Here is an 18665-nt window from a genome sequence, read left to right as displayed (position 1 = left end):
TGGAGGTGGAATTGGTGTTTCAGGATCCATCATTGCCTGTGCAGTTTTTACCAATTCCTTACACATTTTCAACCTCTCATCCTCTACCTCAGCATGAGGATATTTCATCCCTCGTTGCTCTAGGGTTTGGTTGGGTTTCAGTATAGCCTCATACGCTTCCAGTGCAGCATCTAATGGCTCTAGGACTTTGTCTACCAACACAGATCCTCCGGAAGATTCCTTCCTTGGTTTCTTATCGCTCACCACCGTTTTGTTTTAAGGCTATCCCCCAAGTCTTTTTGCATTTGGATCACCAAAAGTCAAGATTTTACAGTTTTTGGGTCTGTCAGGCTAGTTTTACCCAAGTGGCCTGATTTCCTTGATTTTTGATGTTTTTGGGTGTGGTTGCTTTAGACAAACTTGTTTGGAATCTTATCAGGAAGGCACATGTCAAATATTGTAGAATTCTGACACCGAGGTACACCGATCGCAATCGTAGTACCAGAGCCAAATTTGATGAAATTTTACAGGCTCTCTCTGACAAGTATTTCCCAATGTTTGGTGCTACCACTTTGTGATTTGAATCAATTTCAGCTCTGTTTGGTCAGATTTTCTAATTTCAGAGTCTTATGGCCATTTTGCCAAAGTTATGGTTTTTCTGGTTTTTTGGCTCTATCTTTTGCCCCAAATCTGACTGGAATGTGATTTACTTATCCTACTCCTAAGTACAGAAATGAAAGAACATAAGAAAATGAATCAAACAAAACAAACAGGATAAAAAACGGATGATGGATCAGTCCTCAATCGATACAAAGAAATTTGAAGAGAAAAAATGCTTAAAGCAACTTCACTCACAACTCCCTATATCTCTCAAGAGTAGATCTAGCCAGTCCACCGACCCTAGACTCCACTAAGCACTAAACCCGTGTCTAGATGCTTCACTGAAATGTAAATGGAATGGAAATTATCTTTTGGAACAATAAGAAAACTCTGAATACGCACTAGGTCACTCATCACCTAAGATTCATTCCACGGCAGTGGCGCCAATGTTTGTGAGTCGCCGCGACGGATGTCCATAGCATAGCTCTCAAGCATCAACATAAAATTATCGATATAGGGGAAGCGACTTGGATGAGGCATGGAAACTCACTAGGGTGTCAATCCTAATGAAGTGAAATCAAAGAGATACAACTACTAACTTTACAAGAAAATCAAACACACTAAAGCCAAGTAATCTGCCTATGTCCTACTACACATCTCTACAGTCATCACGCCCGTTTACCATGCAAATGATATCGAAATCGCACGAAACTTGAAGGGAAGCTACAAGGGACTATCAGGAACATATCCTATCACTCTCACATCATTCTAGAGAGGTACAAATATCACGATCGTTCGTCCCACAGTACGCAAAAAACAATAAACGGATGATCCTAAAGGATCGTTTTTGGGTCCCTAAAGCCTCTCCTAGGATCAAAATAACATAAAATATGCATATAAACACTCAAAACAACGATTTAAGGCCTAAACCGATGCGTTTGAAACCTTCACCGAATATTGAATGCTTACACTTGAATGAAAGAGCAGAGTAAGAGGAAAACAATGCAAGAAACAAAACTGAATTTGGATTACCGTAGCCACAGAAGCGATGATTACAAGTTTGAGCAAAGAGGCATCTCTCTGTGCGTAACGCAATAGCTTTGACTCATATTTGACATAGACGATTGTCATTAGACTTTTACAGGGTTTGATGTTAAACATCGGAAAAATAATGTGACCACATCAAAACTTTGGCCGACTGACCCAACAGGCGCCTTGGCTAGGTGGGCACTTGTATGTTGTTATCACCCCCAAACAATCAATTTGTGCAAAAAATCAGGAAGTATGTTTAGATTTTCTTCAGATCCACTACAATCCATTTTGTCTTGTAAAAAACTTTGGAGAAACTACACTTAACCTCCCCAAACAATTTTTTCATCTTTTTCTACAGATATAACTCATTGTTACGGAAAGATTCTTGTCAATGATGATATTGGGTTTTTTTTTTTTTTTAAATGACCAAGATTGCATTTAGCAATGCTAGATTAAGAGGTCTTCTTACATTTCTCTTGCTAATAAACCTAGATGGATTAAAAAAACTAACTTAACACGTATTTCTCACTTTGATGAGGATAAGCTGAATGACTCATTTCATGGCTTCCTAATAATTGTTTTGTACATTTAGAGGCAACCGCTATAACCAAGGCCTTGGTATTCAAATGGGATTTTCTTGCTCACCCCTTAAGTGCAACCTATACATAGCCTATTTTGAGTATAAGCGGTTCCATGAAACCATACAAAACAAAATTATCAACCACAAGATTTCCATTAGGAGAATTTTGGACTCAATTTTGGGCCCTGTAAGAAACACCAACTCAGCATAGAGAGAGGTAATCCTAGCAAATACAAAAGTAGTTTTTTGGAATTCTATTTCTCATAGTACATACTTAAAAGTTTTCCCGATCACTTAAAATGCATGCTCGTACAAAATGCTTTTTGAGAGCTTAACTTAAGTGCACACAAAAACCATGTTTGTGAATCTTAATGAGTGATGTGATGTGTGATGAGAGAAAGCACATAAGAGATGTTTTCAAAATACAAGAAGAATACTATGAATGATCCGGAACGTCCAAAAATATTAGGATAGTACTTTAAAACATTGAAATCTGATGTCTCTAGCTCAAGATATAGCATTTTTAAGTCTAGGGTCTTATGAGGTCACAACCAAGCAAATAAAGGCCCAAGGGGCCCCTCATGGGCCTCTATTTACTTGGTTATGACCCCTTCATAGTCTTAAATAGTACCTATTAATGGCTATCAAGTATGATCTGTTTGAATTTGAATTGCAAGTAGCTCATAGAAAGGTGATTGATGCTTGTGTAAGATGCATACATACAAGTACCTCACTTTATAGGCTAGCAACAACGGGTCATAAAAAGGTGCTCGGCACTTGTGCAAGATGTCACTATTAAGCACCTTACTTTTTTGTTGACAGTGAAAATTTCACCAAAAAGATTTTCATTAAAAAAAATAAAAATGAGAAAAAATGTTTTTTCTATTTAACGTTAGCCTTCTTCCTATTAGAGCTAAGGAGCATCCTCCCAAGAGAATTGTCAATTGGGTGTAGGACCAAAGTCACAACATCCTCCCCAGAGAATTGTCAACTAGATGTAGAATCAAAATGTGCACCTCCCCTAGAGAATGGTAGGAAACTGGGTGGTAGGCCAACTCAAAATAAAAATGGGAATTTCTCTAATTTCGGAGATCACAAATTTAAGTCCTACTACAAATCTTCAGAAGGTTGTGTTAAGATTTATTGACAGGGTCAGCTACAAAGTGTTGTCATTGTTGATGCTCCTCCCCTCCAAATGTGACCTCAAAGTTGAAGAAAATTCCAATGGCAACACTTTAGCTCTCATTGATTTTGACTTTTATGTCACCTGTTCTGGCAGCTTAAGGCTTTGCATCATCTTCAGATAGTCCTTGACTTCAGGTTTAGCATCCATAGGGACTTGTACAAGGTCATGAACCTGTTAAGAATCATTGCCATTTGCATCTTGATATGCATATGAAAGCTTGGTCTGATGCAATTGTTTGAACACTATGGGATTTTTTGGCTTTTGACTTTGACTGGTGGAGATCAACTGAAATTTTTGTCCCAGATGATCTTCATAGAAGAATTTTTCTGCAGATTTTGATGGTTTCTAGGTCAATGGAAAACTTTCAACAACCATATGATCTTCCAATGGTTTGTTCTTTGAAGGGGTCTGTTGGCTAAAAGTTCTTGGGCTTCTAACTGGTGTAGCATTTTTTGGTACTAGAGCTGAGCTTGATAAATTTGCAGCTCCCCCCTTATTAGGGTGATCACTATAGCCTGCTTCATTGTGAGAGCTCAAAACTGTTTGGCTCTGGTTGAGTCTCACCTTTTGGGATTGTGAAGGTACACTTTGGGTAGCATTGTTGATGTTTCGCATATGTAAACCTTTTGCATAGTTTCCTATGTATCTCCGTGAAACATGACAAATTATTTCCCAAATCAAGCTATAGATAGCATTATCTTTGCCCTGATATTGTCTATCCCATGGGTCTCCTATGATCTGAGCTTCTGTGGTTCCAGGACCCAAGGCATCATAGATGCTAGACTATTGTCTATATCTACAACTGTTTTGGTCAAAGTATATGTTCGTTTGGTCACAACATCAAAGCTTGATTTCCAATGGAGGAGAGTTTGGCTCTAAATAGATTTCTGGGTTCACTCGGGTAATATCCTTCAGCTCTAGAGAGGATGGGCTATAATAGACTCTTTCTTCTAAAATGAACCATCCTTTCTAATTTATCATTGGACATTATCGAGAAATTTGCGGTCTTGCTAGGAAAGCGTCGGGCTTTTGGCTGTGAGAGTTTGTGAGAGAACTCTAAAAACTATATAGAGGAGTTAAACCATAGATGCGATGAAGTCTAGGGTTTGGAAGGAAGTGCAATCAAAGAAGCCCCACTCTTTCTCCCTTGCACTCACACACTCAAAGAAAGAACACGCAAGAGAATATCAAAACAACACAAAGATGAAAACATCAACGCTATGGTCATATTGTACCATGGGTAATATTAAAGGGTTAATAGATGAGTTGAGAGGCGGATGTGAAAAATTAGACCCGGTGGCCTCTACACCAAGACTATGCACAATGGCCTCAGCATGGGAGGTATACAATAGGGGCACCACTTAGCAAGATATGCGGCTAGGACGCATATATATACACAATGAAAAACGCCATGGAAAAAAATTTCAAGATCCACGCCCAAATGTGAAATGGGGTGGTCGGAGAATAAGGTGAGAGGAGTGGTGAGTGAGTGAGAATGGGCTTGCTACTCGTGCATGTAGTAAGGAAGATAATGAGGCCAGGGAAACATGTAAGTATGCTCACTTCTCATACAAGAGGTGGCGAATTTGCACACCTCAAGATCCAAGTAGCAAGATGATAGAAATATGAGAGGGAGAGAGAGTGTGTGTGTATGGTGGCGAATCCACACACCTTAACATAAGCAAAAAAAATGGCAAGGAACAAGCATCTACCATACTCACAATGAAATGTATCCAAAGCGACACAAGGTATGGCACCAAGATGGAGTGTGTTGATTGCTTGCAAGAGATGAATACAATAGGTAGCGTATGGCAAGAAGATGAGAAGGGAACAAGATCGTAGGAGGCATAATGGAGAGATGGGAGTTGATGGTGAGGAATATCATGAGTGTGTCCACCCTTCTTCTTCTTGAAATTGTGCCGTCAACCCTTAATTACAAGTGGTGTGGAGGTGTGGTGCTCATCTTTTGTGCATGGTGATGGTGATGGTGATGGTGTTGTGATTATGTGATTAGGATTCATGCTACAAGCATGTAGCACAAGGGTGTGTACGGATAGGTATGTGTGTGTATATCTCCTCCCTAGGGAGCTCTCATGTCCTCCTTATATAGGGAAGGAGGGGAGGATTTAGCAATATTTCTAATTGAGGTGAGTGTCCCACTCTGGTGACTAAGAAAATGGGGTACATGTAACTGTGGCTCCCATCTTGTCTCCTCATTATTTAAAATACCATAGTCAATAGAGAGAGAAGAAGAGAGAATGTGGGTAAGAGTCTAGCTTTGTCTAGACATAAGCTTATTAGGGAGAGAAGAGAGAGGTAAGAAATTTACAAGAGAGGTTGTCGAAGGTGGATAGTTGTTGATGAGGATGGATCCTCCAAAAATGGTGATAGAATCAATCTAGACTTGCCAAGACTTCATTAAAAGAGCCTTGTCTCTTGTAATCATGCTTGAAGACTTGTAGAACCATAGCCATTCTAGAGGGAAGAAAACTAGGGATGGCCTGTGTCACCATTACACGAGAAAACTGGGGTCCACCACAAAAATCATAGCTCCACGTTCATAACTCCAAAAATTCTGAAAACATTTGAGCTAAAAGTTGAGCTCACAAGCTACAACTTTCATGTTGAACACTTCTTCAGATTTGGGATTCTTCTCTATGCAAAAAATTCATCCAAATAATGTATTATTTGTGGCTGCAAAGGTCTTTTGGTGGTCCCCTTTGAGTAGACTTCTCTCTTTCCTTCAAGTGTAAGCTCCTTCATGTGTATGAAAACATGACCTAGAGTGTTGAAAAGATTGGCAATCATCTAGATGGAGGTATTATTGAAATTTGAAAGTGGGGTTGAGGTTTGAAAATGAAAACTAGTGAATAAAATATTTGGTAGGGTGGAATAATATATATACATGAAAAATATATTAGAAAATACTAAATATATATCATGTAATTTAGAATATATATATTTAATGCTTAAGGTCAAAAGAGAGATCAACAAAGAAAGCTTACTTATTTATGCTAAATCGTGATTGATTAGCATAAGTCTTATTTATTTAATAAAGGCTAAAACATTTGTGAAAAAGGGAAGAAAAATCAAAAGTAACTTATATAATAGAAAATATTTTTTGGTAAAAGGGAAAAAAATATATGGGGGGTTCCCATGCCTGGAAAAGCTTGCCTCATTAGCCCTCCCCCTAAGGCTAGAGGTATTCATGCCTCTAGCTCTTCTTCTGGAGCATGTTGAAATAGAGTAGGATTTCTCCTTGGTGGCTGGTAGATCCTTGTAGGGAATACTGGATCCCTTGGAAGCATGAGGCTCCCCAAAGTTCTTTTCGGTGTCACCTAGGTCCCACACTATGCGTAAATCCATTGTATGCAATAATGCCTTCTTCATAAGATCACACTTAAAATGATTCTTGAGTCCACAAGATGCACAAGAATTAACTCTTGCATAAGTGATAGAAGGTATGGAAAGAACTTGATCAGTCCTTGAAAGTATTCCAAAGCGGCATCATGCATGGCTTCTCGTTCAGACACATAGCCAAAAGGGAGTAAGAAACCATAATCCTCATATCTTGCTTGTTGTCCTTCTTCATGCCAAATTGATAGAGACTTGTTGCCCACATGGATAGATTGCATGGTTGATGCATGTTGCACAAGAGAGCCCACCATGTACAAAAGATAAACTGCAAACCACATTTTGAAAAATGACTCCATGTTACCACTAGTATGCAAAACCATTCTTCCTTGATTGGTGTGTCCCAGATTGATTCCACTGGTTGTTGATGTCAATCCTTCCACTCTTGTCACAACCCAACTTAAAGAGCTTTCCAAATTAATGTTACACACAATGTTCACAATTAGAAAGGAAAACCTAAAGTGCCAGTAGACCTCAATTGCATTTCTTTGCATGAGTCTTTCTCTAGAAAGGACTTGCCAAGTGGTCGTCAATATAACTTTTGGTCGTCTTCCACCAATCTCGTGCCATAGGGGTAGTTGAAGTGTCTTCACCACTTTCACCTGTGGTTGCAAATTTGAAGCGTCCACCTTGTTGTGGTTGAATGTGAGGCCCATTACCTCAATGGAGCTATCACTTCCTTCACTCCCTGTTGACTCCTCCTCTAAAGTGGTTGAAGAGTCACCACTAGAAAACTCATCCTCGGAGGTTTCTAGATCCATGTCGCGTTGTTGACCTATCTTCATGTCGTAAAGTATTGGCCTCCCTTTTGCATCCTTCATCTGGATTATGCCGGTGTCCCAGTCCTGCTTAGCTCTCATATCCATAAGCCAAGGCCTCCCTAGAATGATAGGATAGCCCTCCCCTTTGTGTGGCATGACAAAGATGTCCACATCTACCTCAGTGTTGAATGCCTTTATCCTAACTGCATTTATGACACCAACACATTGAACTTTTAAATTATTTGCCATTTTGGCTCGGCATGGTGCGGGCCGACTCACCTCTAAACCCAAACGGTGCATCAGTTTTTCACTCATGAAGCATATTTGTGCGCCACCATCAATGTAGATATTGGAGATATGTTTCCCTTTGATGTAAGCATCCATCACTGGTAGTATGTCATCTAGATTCCTCCCAGAGATAGCCCCAGCTATCTTTGGCTTTGGTCGTCTAGTGCTAACCATCTTTGTCCATTGTCTCCTCACCCTAGGTGCTAGGTGGAGTAACTGGGGCCAGGTGATTTTTGGGCCCTGCACAGAAACATCTTGAACCAAATCATATGGTTTAGAACATTCACCCAAAGAGAAATCTACAATGTCAATTTTACGTCGTGACTTGGACGGCTTTTTGCTAGATTCCCCTTTAGTCTTCATCTTTTCTTCCTTTTGGGAAGATTCACCATGCTTAGCGCGTTTTACCCCCATGGCATCTACTCCTTTAAACTTGGTCTTACCTTTTGCCACTCCCTTGATATCCTCCTCCACTTTTTCCTTTCCCTTACCTTCAAGACTGATGACGCTTACTGTTTGATTGCCAAATAGTGGTGAGGGTAAGGGTGGAATGAGAGGTTGTGGTGGTGGTGGTGGTGGTGGTGGTAGTGGATGTGGTTGAAAGGGTGGTTGTACGATTTGCACGGGTGGTTCTTGTTGTGGTGCCCTCGGTGGTGGTGGTCTTGCTCTCGGTGGTGAAACCAGGTTTTGCTTGGCTCCTCTGTTGAAATTTTGTCTCCTTGGGTGCAGTAGTACATGCCATGACCATCCTCCCCACAATTGTAGTAGTGATATTCTTGGTTTTGCCTTCGTTGTCCTCTCCCTTGCTCTTGGTTGCGATTCTGTGCAAGCCCTTGTTGTATCAAATGGACTGAGAGATTCTCAAGTTGATTGGTGATTTGGTTGAGTAGGTCTTGCTAATCTTCAATTGGTTCTTGTGGTTGAATCCTCTGGGCGGCTGTTGTAGGTGGTGCTAGAGGTGGTCGGGTCCTAACGGCTTCCTCTTCATCGATGTTCCTGTCTTGTAGGTGCAACTTCTTGTCTTTAAGGCGGGCCACTTCAACTGCTAGCTCATACGTAGCAGGAAACCTTCCCTTCACCTTCTCTTTAAGAGTTGGCCATAACCCAGCCACAAACCGATCCTTCTTTAGGAAATCAGGTGCCCCCTCATCCTCTCTTAGCAATGCAACCCATCGCCCCCATAAATCTACAAACTTTGACTCCTATGATGCGTATTCCAGCATACTGCCCTGCTTCAATTCTGTCAACAATTGCCATAGCTTCTCTGATGTTGTGCACTCTCCAAAACACTTGACAAAGGCTGCTCTTAATAAGTCCCACCGTTCCTTGGTTGCTTGTGCCAAGGCATTGTACCATGATCTTGCCTCCACCTTCATTAGAAGTGGGAAGATGCGCAAGCGTGAAGCATCATCATCTCTCGTAGAGATGACACATGCTATTTCCAAGTTGTCTTGAAAGTCTGCAGCATCCTCACCCACCTTACCAGTAAAGGTTGGAAATGCTACACTTGCCATTGTGAGAGTGAGAAAATTAATTTGACTTAGAAATATATATATATATATTAATAAATATAGATTCGATACATGGGTGCTCGGTAGATGGAAAACATACTATACAAGGATGAAAATAACTACATCAAAAGACACTTCATGATTAATCATAGGGAGGATAAAGGATAGAGAAGAGGTGTTTATCTCTTGCAGTCGTTCTCTCCCAAACATGGTTGCAATGATCTGCTGATAAAACATCTTGCGGTCCAAGATTACTTTGATTGATTGAATTCGTTGTGGTGCATAAGTTTGGTTCCTTGCAAAAGGTTGATGTGTTGGGTCCATCACATGATAATTCGGAAAGGCTCTCTCCTTTGTGGTGGAAGGTTATAGTCGGAGGTGTAGAGCTCTTGGTAGTCAAGGTCAAATTTATAGTACCACAGGACAAGGTTGTCTTCGTCTTCTAGCTCTAGGACTGCCCCTCTAGAAAGCTCTTGGAAAATCTTGAACTCTCTCTCTTTGAGCAACTTCACTTTCCTACAAGATAGAGTGCCATCTAGTGTATACACAGGTGTGATGAGGTAGGTGGTGAGTCTTACCACTTTTATTAATCATCATAGCCTTGATTCACAAGAAACACTCCTTGAAGGTGGAGGGTCTTGTTTTTCCGCCAAGCAAACCCTGTGTCAAAGACCTTGTCGATGAAAAGCTCCGCCACTTCACTTGGTAGACGACATAGAATTCGTGCTGCTGTTTCTAGTTCCTGGCTCATGAGATGAGAGTGAGGTATAGAAAGACTTTGGAGGATTTACTCTTTTGTTTTGGAGACGGTGTGATTGTCGGCGTTGGAAAACCCTTGAATCTTTTGGTGCAAGGGAGAGGGAGGGACCACGCGTTCGTAGTAGCTTCCTCAAGTTGTGAAGGCTTGTTGTGGGCGTAGGTGGTATAGGTGACAAAGATGGGGAGGTAGAGGTAGAGAAGCCTGGTGATACTTGAAATCCTACTGATGTGAGAACGCCTTTGCGGATGTCGAGGGAGAAAATGATGGCCTTTTCTTCACTTTGGGTTGCACTCATGTCGAAGGTGCGGTTTTTGGCTACAATGTGAGCATGATGCAGCTTGTGCCTTTCTTTTACGCTTGCGGGGATGATGAGAAATGTAAACAATTTGAGTAGGGAAAGAGAATCTTACCACCTCTTCTATGCTAACAATACAACACCCTGGCAAGAGTGTCTTGATGACTTGAGTCAAACCTTCTTGAAGCTCCTTCTCTTCACTGGTCCAATTCAAGAATTCCAGAAGCCACTCGTCCACGAAGAGAAGTAAACATGTCAGCCTTGTAAACTGAAGGTTTCAAGAGCCCTCCTCAATGGGGGCACCAAATGAGAGGCGGAATTGAAAAATTAGACCCGGTGACCTCTACACCAAGATTATGCACAATGGCCTCATCATGGGAGGTATACAATAGGGGCACCACCTAGCAAGATATGCGGCTAGGATGCATACATATACACAATGAAAAATGCCATGGAAAATAGTTTCAAGATTCACATCCAAATGTGAAATGGGGTGGTCGGAGAATAAGGTGAGAGGAGTGGTGAGTGAGTGAGAATGGGCTTGCTACTCGTGCATGTAGTAAGGAAGATAATGAGGCCAGGGAAACATGTAAGTATGCTCACTTCTCATACAAGAGGTGGCGAATCCGCACACCTCAAGATGCAAGTAGCAAGATGATAGAAATATGAGAGGGAGAGAGAGTGTGTGTGTATGGTGGCGAATCCACACACCTTAACATAAGCAAAAAAAATGGCAAGGAACAAGCATCTACCATACTCACAATGAAATGTATCCAAAGCGACACAAGGTATGGCACCAAGATGGAGTGTGTTGATTGCTTGCAAGAGATGAATACAATAGGTAGCATATGGAAAGAAGATGAGAAGGGAACAAGAATGTAGGAGGCATAATGGAGAGATGGGAGTTGATGGCGAGGAATATCATGAGTGTGTACACCCTTATTCTTCTTGAAATTGTGCCTTCAACCCTTAATTACAAGTGGTGTGGAGGTGTGGTGCTCATCTTTTGTGCATGGTGATGGTGATGGTGATGGTGTTGTGATTAGGATGCTACAAGCATGTAGCACAAGGGTGTGCATGGATAGGTGTGTGTGTGTGTGTGTGTGTGTGTGTGTGTGTGTGTGTGTGTGTGTATCTCCCCCCCCCCTAGGGAGCTCTCATGTCCTCCTTATATAGGGAAGTATGGGAGAATTTAGCAATATTTTTAATTGAGGTGAGTGTCCCACTCTGGTGACTAAGAAAATGGGGTGCATGTGACTGTGGCTCCCATCTTGTCTCCTCATTATTTAAAATACTAGAGTCAATAGAGAGAGAAGAAGAGAGAATGTGGGTAGGATGTAGAGGATAGGAGATATTTACAATAGTGTAGCTTTGGCTAGACATAAGCTTATTAGGGAGAGAAGAGAGAGGTAAGAAATTTACAAGGGAGGTTGTCGAAGGTGGATAGTTGTTGATGAGGATGGATCCTCCAAAAATGGTGATAGAATCACTCTATCCTTGCCAAGACTTCATTAAAAGAGCCTTGTCTCTTATAATCATGCTTGAAAACTTGTAGAACCATAGCCATTCTAGAGGGAAGAAAACTAAGGATGGCCTATGTCACCATTACACGAGAAAATTGGGGTCCACCACAAAAATCATAGCTCCACGTTCATAACTCCAAAAATTTTGAAAACATTTGAGCTAAAAGTTAAGCTCACGAGCTACAACTTTCATGTTGAACACTTCTTCAGATTCGAGATTCTTCTCTATGCAAAAAATTCATCCAAATAATGTATTATTTGTGGCTGCAAAGGTCTTTTGGTGGTCCCCTTTGAGTAGACTTCTCTCTTTCCTTCAAGTGTAATCTCCTTCATGTGTATGAAAACATGACCTAGAGTGTTGAAAAGATTGACAAGCATCTAGATGGAGGTATTATTGAAATTTGAAAGTGGGGTTGAGGTTTGAAAATGAAAACTAGTGAATAAAATATTTGGTAGGGTGGAATAATGTATATACATGAAAAATATATTAGAAAATACTCAATATATATCATGTTATTTAGAATATATATATTTAATGCTTAAGGTCAAAAGAGAGATCAACAAAAAAACCTTACTTATTTATGCTAAATCGTGATTGATTAGCATAAGTCTTATTTATTTAATAAAGGCTAAAACGTTTGTGAAAAAGGGAAGAAAAATCAAAAGTAACTTATATAATAGGAAATATTTTTTGGTAAAAGGGCAAAAAATATATGGGGGGTTCCCATGCATGGAAATTCTTGCCTCAGAGTTAATGGCATTCAATCTTTGCCAACCAAACAGGCTACGAATTGTTCTTTGGAATTGTAGTTTTGTGCTTACCATAATATATATGTTTTGTCTAATGATTGGGATTAATTGTGTGTACAAATCCACTTGGTTCGTAGCAAGATAACAATACTTACGTCAAAAGAAAATTTATAGTCTATAAGAAGTAGTATGATGGGATCTGGTGAAAGAAGTATTTCATTGAGCCTTTCTGGGCCAAAGAGAAACACTATACGTTGTTGAAAGTGTATTTTACGGCTAATCCATACGTTACTTCTACTAGATCGCACAAAGTGAAAGCGATAGAAATTCTCATCATGTGGGTTATTCATCTAGGATAACTCTAGTATGTTCAAAGATGTAGATATGAGAGAAGAGAAGGGAAGAGAAGAGAAGAGAGTTTCCCTTCCAAGCCCTATTCTTGCCCGTAGGGCAATAAGGATATTGCGGGGAGAGATGTACCCGTAGCAAGGAGAACCTAGAATTTATAGAGAGAATGAATTTTTAAGAGTGAGAGAGGTAGGTTTGGTTAAGGAGATGAGATTAGATATATATATGTTGGATTAGAGATGAAAAAGAAAACAACAAGAAATCAACAAAATATCAATGTAGAACACATCTTACTTGACAAACCCTTCGACACCATTTTTTTTAATGGAGAGATATAAAGAGGGAAGACATTCATGTTGATTGATTCACCAAGTTTAAGACCTTTTTTTATTAGAGTTGATCTTCCAAGGATAGATTACAAGAATGGCTAGTCTTCTAGCTCTAGGAGAAAGTGTAGGCTTATGTTAATGGCTAAATACAATTAGGCATTACTGCTCTCACTCCCTCATGAATTCCTCTCATCAAACAATGGCTTGAATGGTTTTCAAAGAAGAAGAGGTCCCCTTTTATAGGTGAAGTGAACCCCCAAGGGTTTACACAAGAAGAGAAGAGCCAGTGTGAATAGAAACTGGAAAAGTTGGAAATGAGCTGTCCTTGCATGATGTGGGCAGACTGGGGTCCAGTATTTTGATCATATCTCCTCATTGTGGCTCGAAATAAAAAAGTAAAAATATGGACAGAAAATTCAGCTCATTATCTGCAACTCCCCTTTGTATATTGTTTCCAATTCAGATTGGAACCTTGTGTTAAAAAATCATCAAAATAAGGTACAGTTTTGGCAGCAAAAGTCTTCTTGTGGTTCCCTTAGCCTAGACTTTTATTTGATTCCACAGGACACCTCATGCCACATGAAAGCATGACATTAGTCCTTGAAAAAGTTTTGTAATCATGCTTGCAATAATGTGTATCTTTGAGAATCATGAAAGTTAGTGTCCCACTAGCATTTGATTCCTTCCTAGTAGCTACTTAAAAGAAATATAAGAAAAATATAAAAAATACATAGAATATATATATATATATATATATATATATATATATATATATATATATATATATATTGGAATTTACCCTAGATATAGGATCTAGCTAGGGTGTGAGATAATAACAAGATAGTAGAAATAAAGAATCAATGCTTTTTGCCCCAAGTTAAAGAGGCGGAGCTATTGACGCTTTTCCGATAGTACTTTTTTACGATAAAGTAAGAATATGTTACCGTTGAGATAATAGGATGAGATAGAAAGCTTATTATTATACTTAGATATGCATATATACATTATAGAAAATATAAATATTTATCTAAAAAGTTGCAAGATAGATCTTGTAGCATGCGTTCCCACTATGTACGTGTCACAGCACGACATCCACCCCCTCTAAACATGCACATCCTCTGGCATGTGCCACATTTTCTCTTTGTAAGATTAGCCCTCTTGTACATCTTCCTTGTTTTCATCTTCACTTGCAGATTCCAAAGCTTCATCTTCACTTTGATTTTCACCTGTGTTTTCTTCTTCCTCGGCATCTTCGGGATCACTGTCTCCTCTTATCTTAAACATTTTGATCCTTTTTCCTGTAATGGGAATCTTTACTTTTGTACCATTTAGTTCAGACAAGTTGTAAGTAGCACTTTCATGCATATTCTTTACAATATACGGTCCAAACCATCTTTTTGAGAACTTACACATGACGGTGTGCTGGTTATCAAGGCTACTATCATATACTAAAACCCAGTCACCTTTTTCAATTGCTTTGCTCCTGTGCCGATGTCGCTTATCAAAGTAGTCCTTGTTTTTCAGCCTTGCATTTTTGAGTCGTTCTTTTGTAGCCTCAATGTCCACAGGTCTTCTCTCCAATTTCCTTATGCTCAAAGCAAGGAGACCTTCCCTGCTAAGCCTCTATTGCCAAGGTAGTACATTCCATGTGGAAATTGTATCTTCAATCTGCATCAATGGCTTTTGACCATTCATTAGCTCCGCAGGCATATAGCCAGTTACTGAGCTATGTGTTGTACGATCAGCCCATAAAGCATATGGTAACAGTTTTGGCCACTCAATCCTTTGCAAGAATTGGCCAAAGCTTTGATGATAGGAGGATGCCCTCTTTCACTTTTTCCATTGCCTTCAGGGTTGTAAGCTGTAGTAAGAGAAAGCTTGATTCCTAATCTGGAAAAGAACTCCCTTGCTTCCTTGGCATCCAGCTGACCTCTGTCTGAAGTGATCTTTCCCACACAACCATAACAGAAAATCACCTCATCAAGAAGGAATTTGCACACAGCTTCTGTGGTTTTGGCCCTTTTAATGCTCTTCCTTCAACCTGGTTAGTTAGGTCTTCTTGTGCAAGAACCAAGTATCTTATTTGCGTCCTAAAGGCATTGTGACTAGATCCACAACCCATTTATAGGCATGGTTAGTGGATATGTAGGGTGCAATCCATCACGATGTCGAACATTTGAATACATTTGACAAGTTACACATGACTCTACAAATTGAGATACATCTTTATACATACCCTTCCACCAGTATTTTTCTTTCAACTTGGAGAAGGTTGCCCACACACCCCTGTGTCTAGCCCATAGACTCTCATGAAACTCTTGCATGAGCTTTACTTGAGTCTCTTTCTTACACATAACCCGTTGTGGTGTCGCACCCTTTTGTTTAGGATGCTTCCACAAGTAACCATCCCTCAAAAAGTAACCATATTCTTTTCTGCGTATCCTCTTGAATTCATGTTCAGACCAATTATCTTGTTTTGCTAGAGTACTCAAGTAGCTTCCAATAAGAAGCCAATCACCTTCATAAAGATCTTTCAAGAACAATTCAAGTGGATTAGTCATGTAAACATTGTTACCTTTGACATGAGAGATGGAATAGAACTTTGTGCCCACATCATCTCCCTCATCAATCATATGTGACTCATCTTCATACCTTGCCCTTGATAGCATATATGCCACTATATTATCTTTACCTGCAATGTGCTAAAACTCAGGGTTTAAGGACTTAATGTAGGCAATCCACCGCAACATAGCAATGTCTGGCGTTGAGCAGCTTGTAATTATCCCAAGAAGTGGTAGACAATCTGTTTCTACAACCACACATGCACCAATTAGGTACTCTTTCCCATTTTTCAAGGCTGTAACCATACCCCATGACTCTCTCTTTATTCGTGGATAGTTTCTTTGGCGAGCACTTAGTACCTTTGCTCCAAATCTCACCACATACATGTGTCCTTCTTCGTCATCTTTCCTTATTGCCCATCCAATCCTTGCAGGACTGGTGTCTACTGTCACAACTACTGGCCTTTATTTGTGGATAGTTTCTTTGGCGAGCACTTAGTACCTTTGCTCCAAATCTCACCACATACCTGTGTCCTTCTTCGTCATCTTTCCCTATTGCCCATCCAATCCTTGTAGGACTGGTGTCTACTGTCACAACTACTGGCCTTTGACACTCACAGTCTCCCTTTCTCAAAGTTGGTGCTGACTGGAGCAACTCCTTTAGCTTTTTCATGGATTTTATATGTGCTTCTGTCTATTTAAACTTTTGATTCTTTATAAGCAACTAATAAAGAGGATCGGCTGCATGTGCATAATGTGGAATCCAAATAACATAAAAGACACATGCTCCCAAAAACCTTCTAACCTCAGTGATGCTAGTGCATGTTTCTTTCATTCTTTGGATGGAATCTATCTTTGTTGGACAAGGTTTTCTACCAGTGGCCCCCACATGTGCCCCACAATGAGCACTTCAATGACACCAAACATAGACTTTTTCCCTGACAATGTAAGATTCACTTCTTCCAACCTAGACAAAATTTTATCACAATCATTTATGTGATTTACCACAAACCTGCGACATCCCCTGAGATCCAAAGCTTCATCTTTCTCACTTTATTTGCATCCTTTGATAGGCAAATCATCAATGAAAGGCATTTTGATTTGAGGAATAAAGTCACGTAAGACCTTATTCATCCCATACATAGCTCCAAAATTCCCATTTTGATCTTCTCATTCAGTAGCTCTACTAACTTTGGCAAATGAGCCTTTGGAACTGGAATAGGCCGCAGATTCCAAGCCACACGAGGTATTGTAAAAATTACCATAGGAGCTATAATAGAAGGATCAACACATCCTATCTCATGTGGCTCAAATGCAAAAGCCTTACCATGCTTTGAAAGCATTTCTTTGAAGTACTTTGTCTCCTCCTATGTTAGAAACTCCTCCCGACCAATCTGCAACTCTTGGAAAGACTCCTTTGTGAAGGTATGCCCAATATTTTTAGGATTCCTCAAACTTGGTTGTAAAGAAGTCTGCTTAATCTTTTCCTTGTTGTTGGGTGGTAGGGGTGAAGCTATTGGTTTCACCTTCTTTGCTAAACTCTTGTATTTAGTTTCAACATGGACTTCTTGGCCAACTATTTGGTTTTCTTTAAAGGCTTCTATTACTTGATACATTTCCATAGAGCAAACTTCCACAACTTCATTTTCAAGATGCAAACTAGACCCCATTATAGCATCAAGCTCACCCATAGTATCTACAAAAGAAACTTGTTCACACAAACCTAAAACATTTCCAGTAGGCTCTAGCAACCCACTCTTTCAATGCCTATTTGTACATTATGCACATATTGCCTCTCACATCTTTTCAAATCTTCAAGTTTTGTAAAACATGCTGATCCATTTCTTGTTACCAAGGAGCTCGTTGAGAAAGTTTCACCTATTTTTGGATCAGGCAAGATCCTTTTTCTTTCTGTACCATTGCAATCCCGCTTTACAATGGTACTTGGCTAAAATCCATCATTTCTCTATGTTCATGAAACTCTTTGCTCACCTTTGGTAGAGGATGTTCTCTGAGGTTGTCACAATTTCTTTCATGGTTTACATAAACTGTGAGACACTGGACAACTCGTTTACCATCTTCGCTACGTATCCTAGCATATGCTGAACCATCATCCATTACCTTTGTTTCCATTTGAACTCCCACAATGTAGGGCTGTCCAAGGATGAAATGATATGAAGATGTATCTTGTACAAAGAAGTTTTGGTCAATTTTTACATCACCTATTGTCACCTTCACACCTGGACATGCTGCATACAATTCACCGGATGAATTTTTTGCCACTTTTACCATCCAACCATGATCTGTGTCCATTGGCCATTTGCACTTGTTGTAGAGACTCTTTGACATTATGTTTATTTGTGAACCATGGTCACTCAAGGCAACAACCAGCTCTTCAAGATCACCTACCTTGACCAAAGTTTCTGTAGTAGCCCTTGCCCAGTGACTTCGTGAATAGTAGCTCCTAGGAATAGCTTCAACTTCTTCATCATCATTTGAGAAATACACTTGCTTCACTGTCCCACAAAGATTGGTAGTATCCTGCCACACCTCCATCATCCTCCTTATTTCTCAATTGCATCCCTTGTGCCTTCAAGGTTTCTCCGTCAACCTGTGGACGAGCAACAACAGCAAGAGTTTGCCTCTTTCTCTTGATGATGTCAATGATCTCCTCATGGAATTCACGCTTTGCAATGCCAAGGACTTCTCCCAGAGTGAACTCAATCTTGCTATTCAAAATCCTATCCT

The sequence above is a fragment of the Adiantum capillus-veneris genome, chromosome 10 (assembly GCF_014529385.1).
Source record: "Adiantum capillus-veneris isolate H3 chromosome 10, ASM1452938v2, whole genome shotgun sequence".
NCBI classification, from domain to species: domain Eukaryota; kingdom Viridiplantae; phylum Streptophyta; class Polypodiopsida; order Polypodiales; family Pteridaceae; genus Adiantum; species Adiantum capillus-veneris.
The sequence above is the reverse complement of the archived record's forward strand: the minus strand, read 5'-3'. Positions refer to the sequence as shown.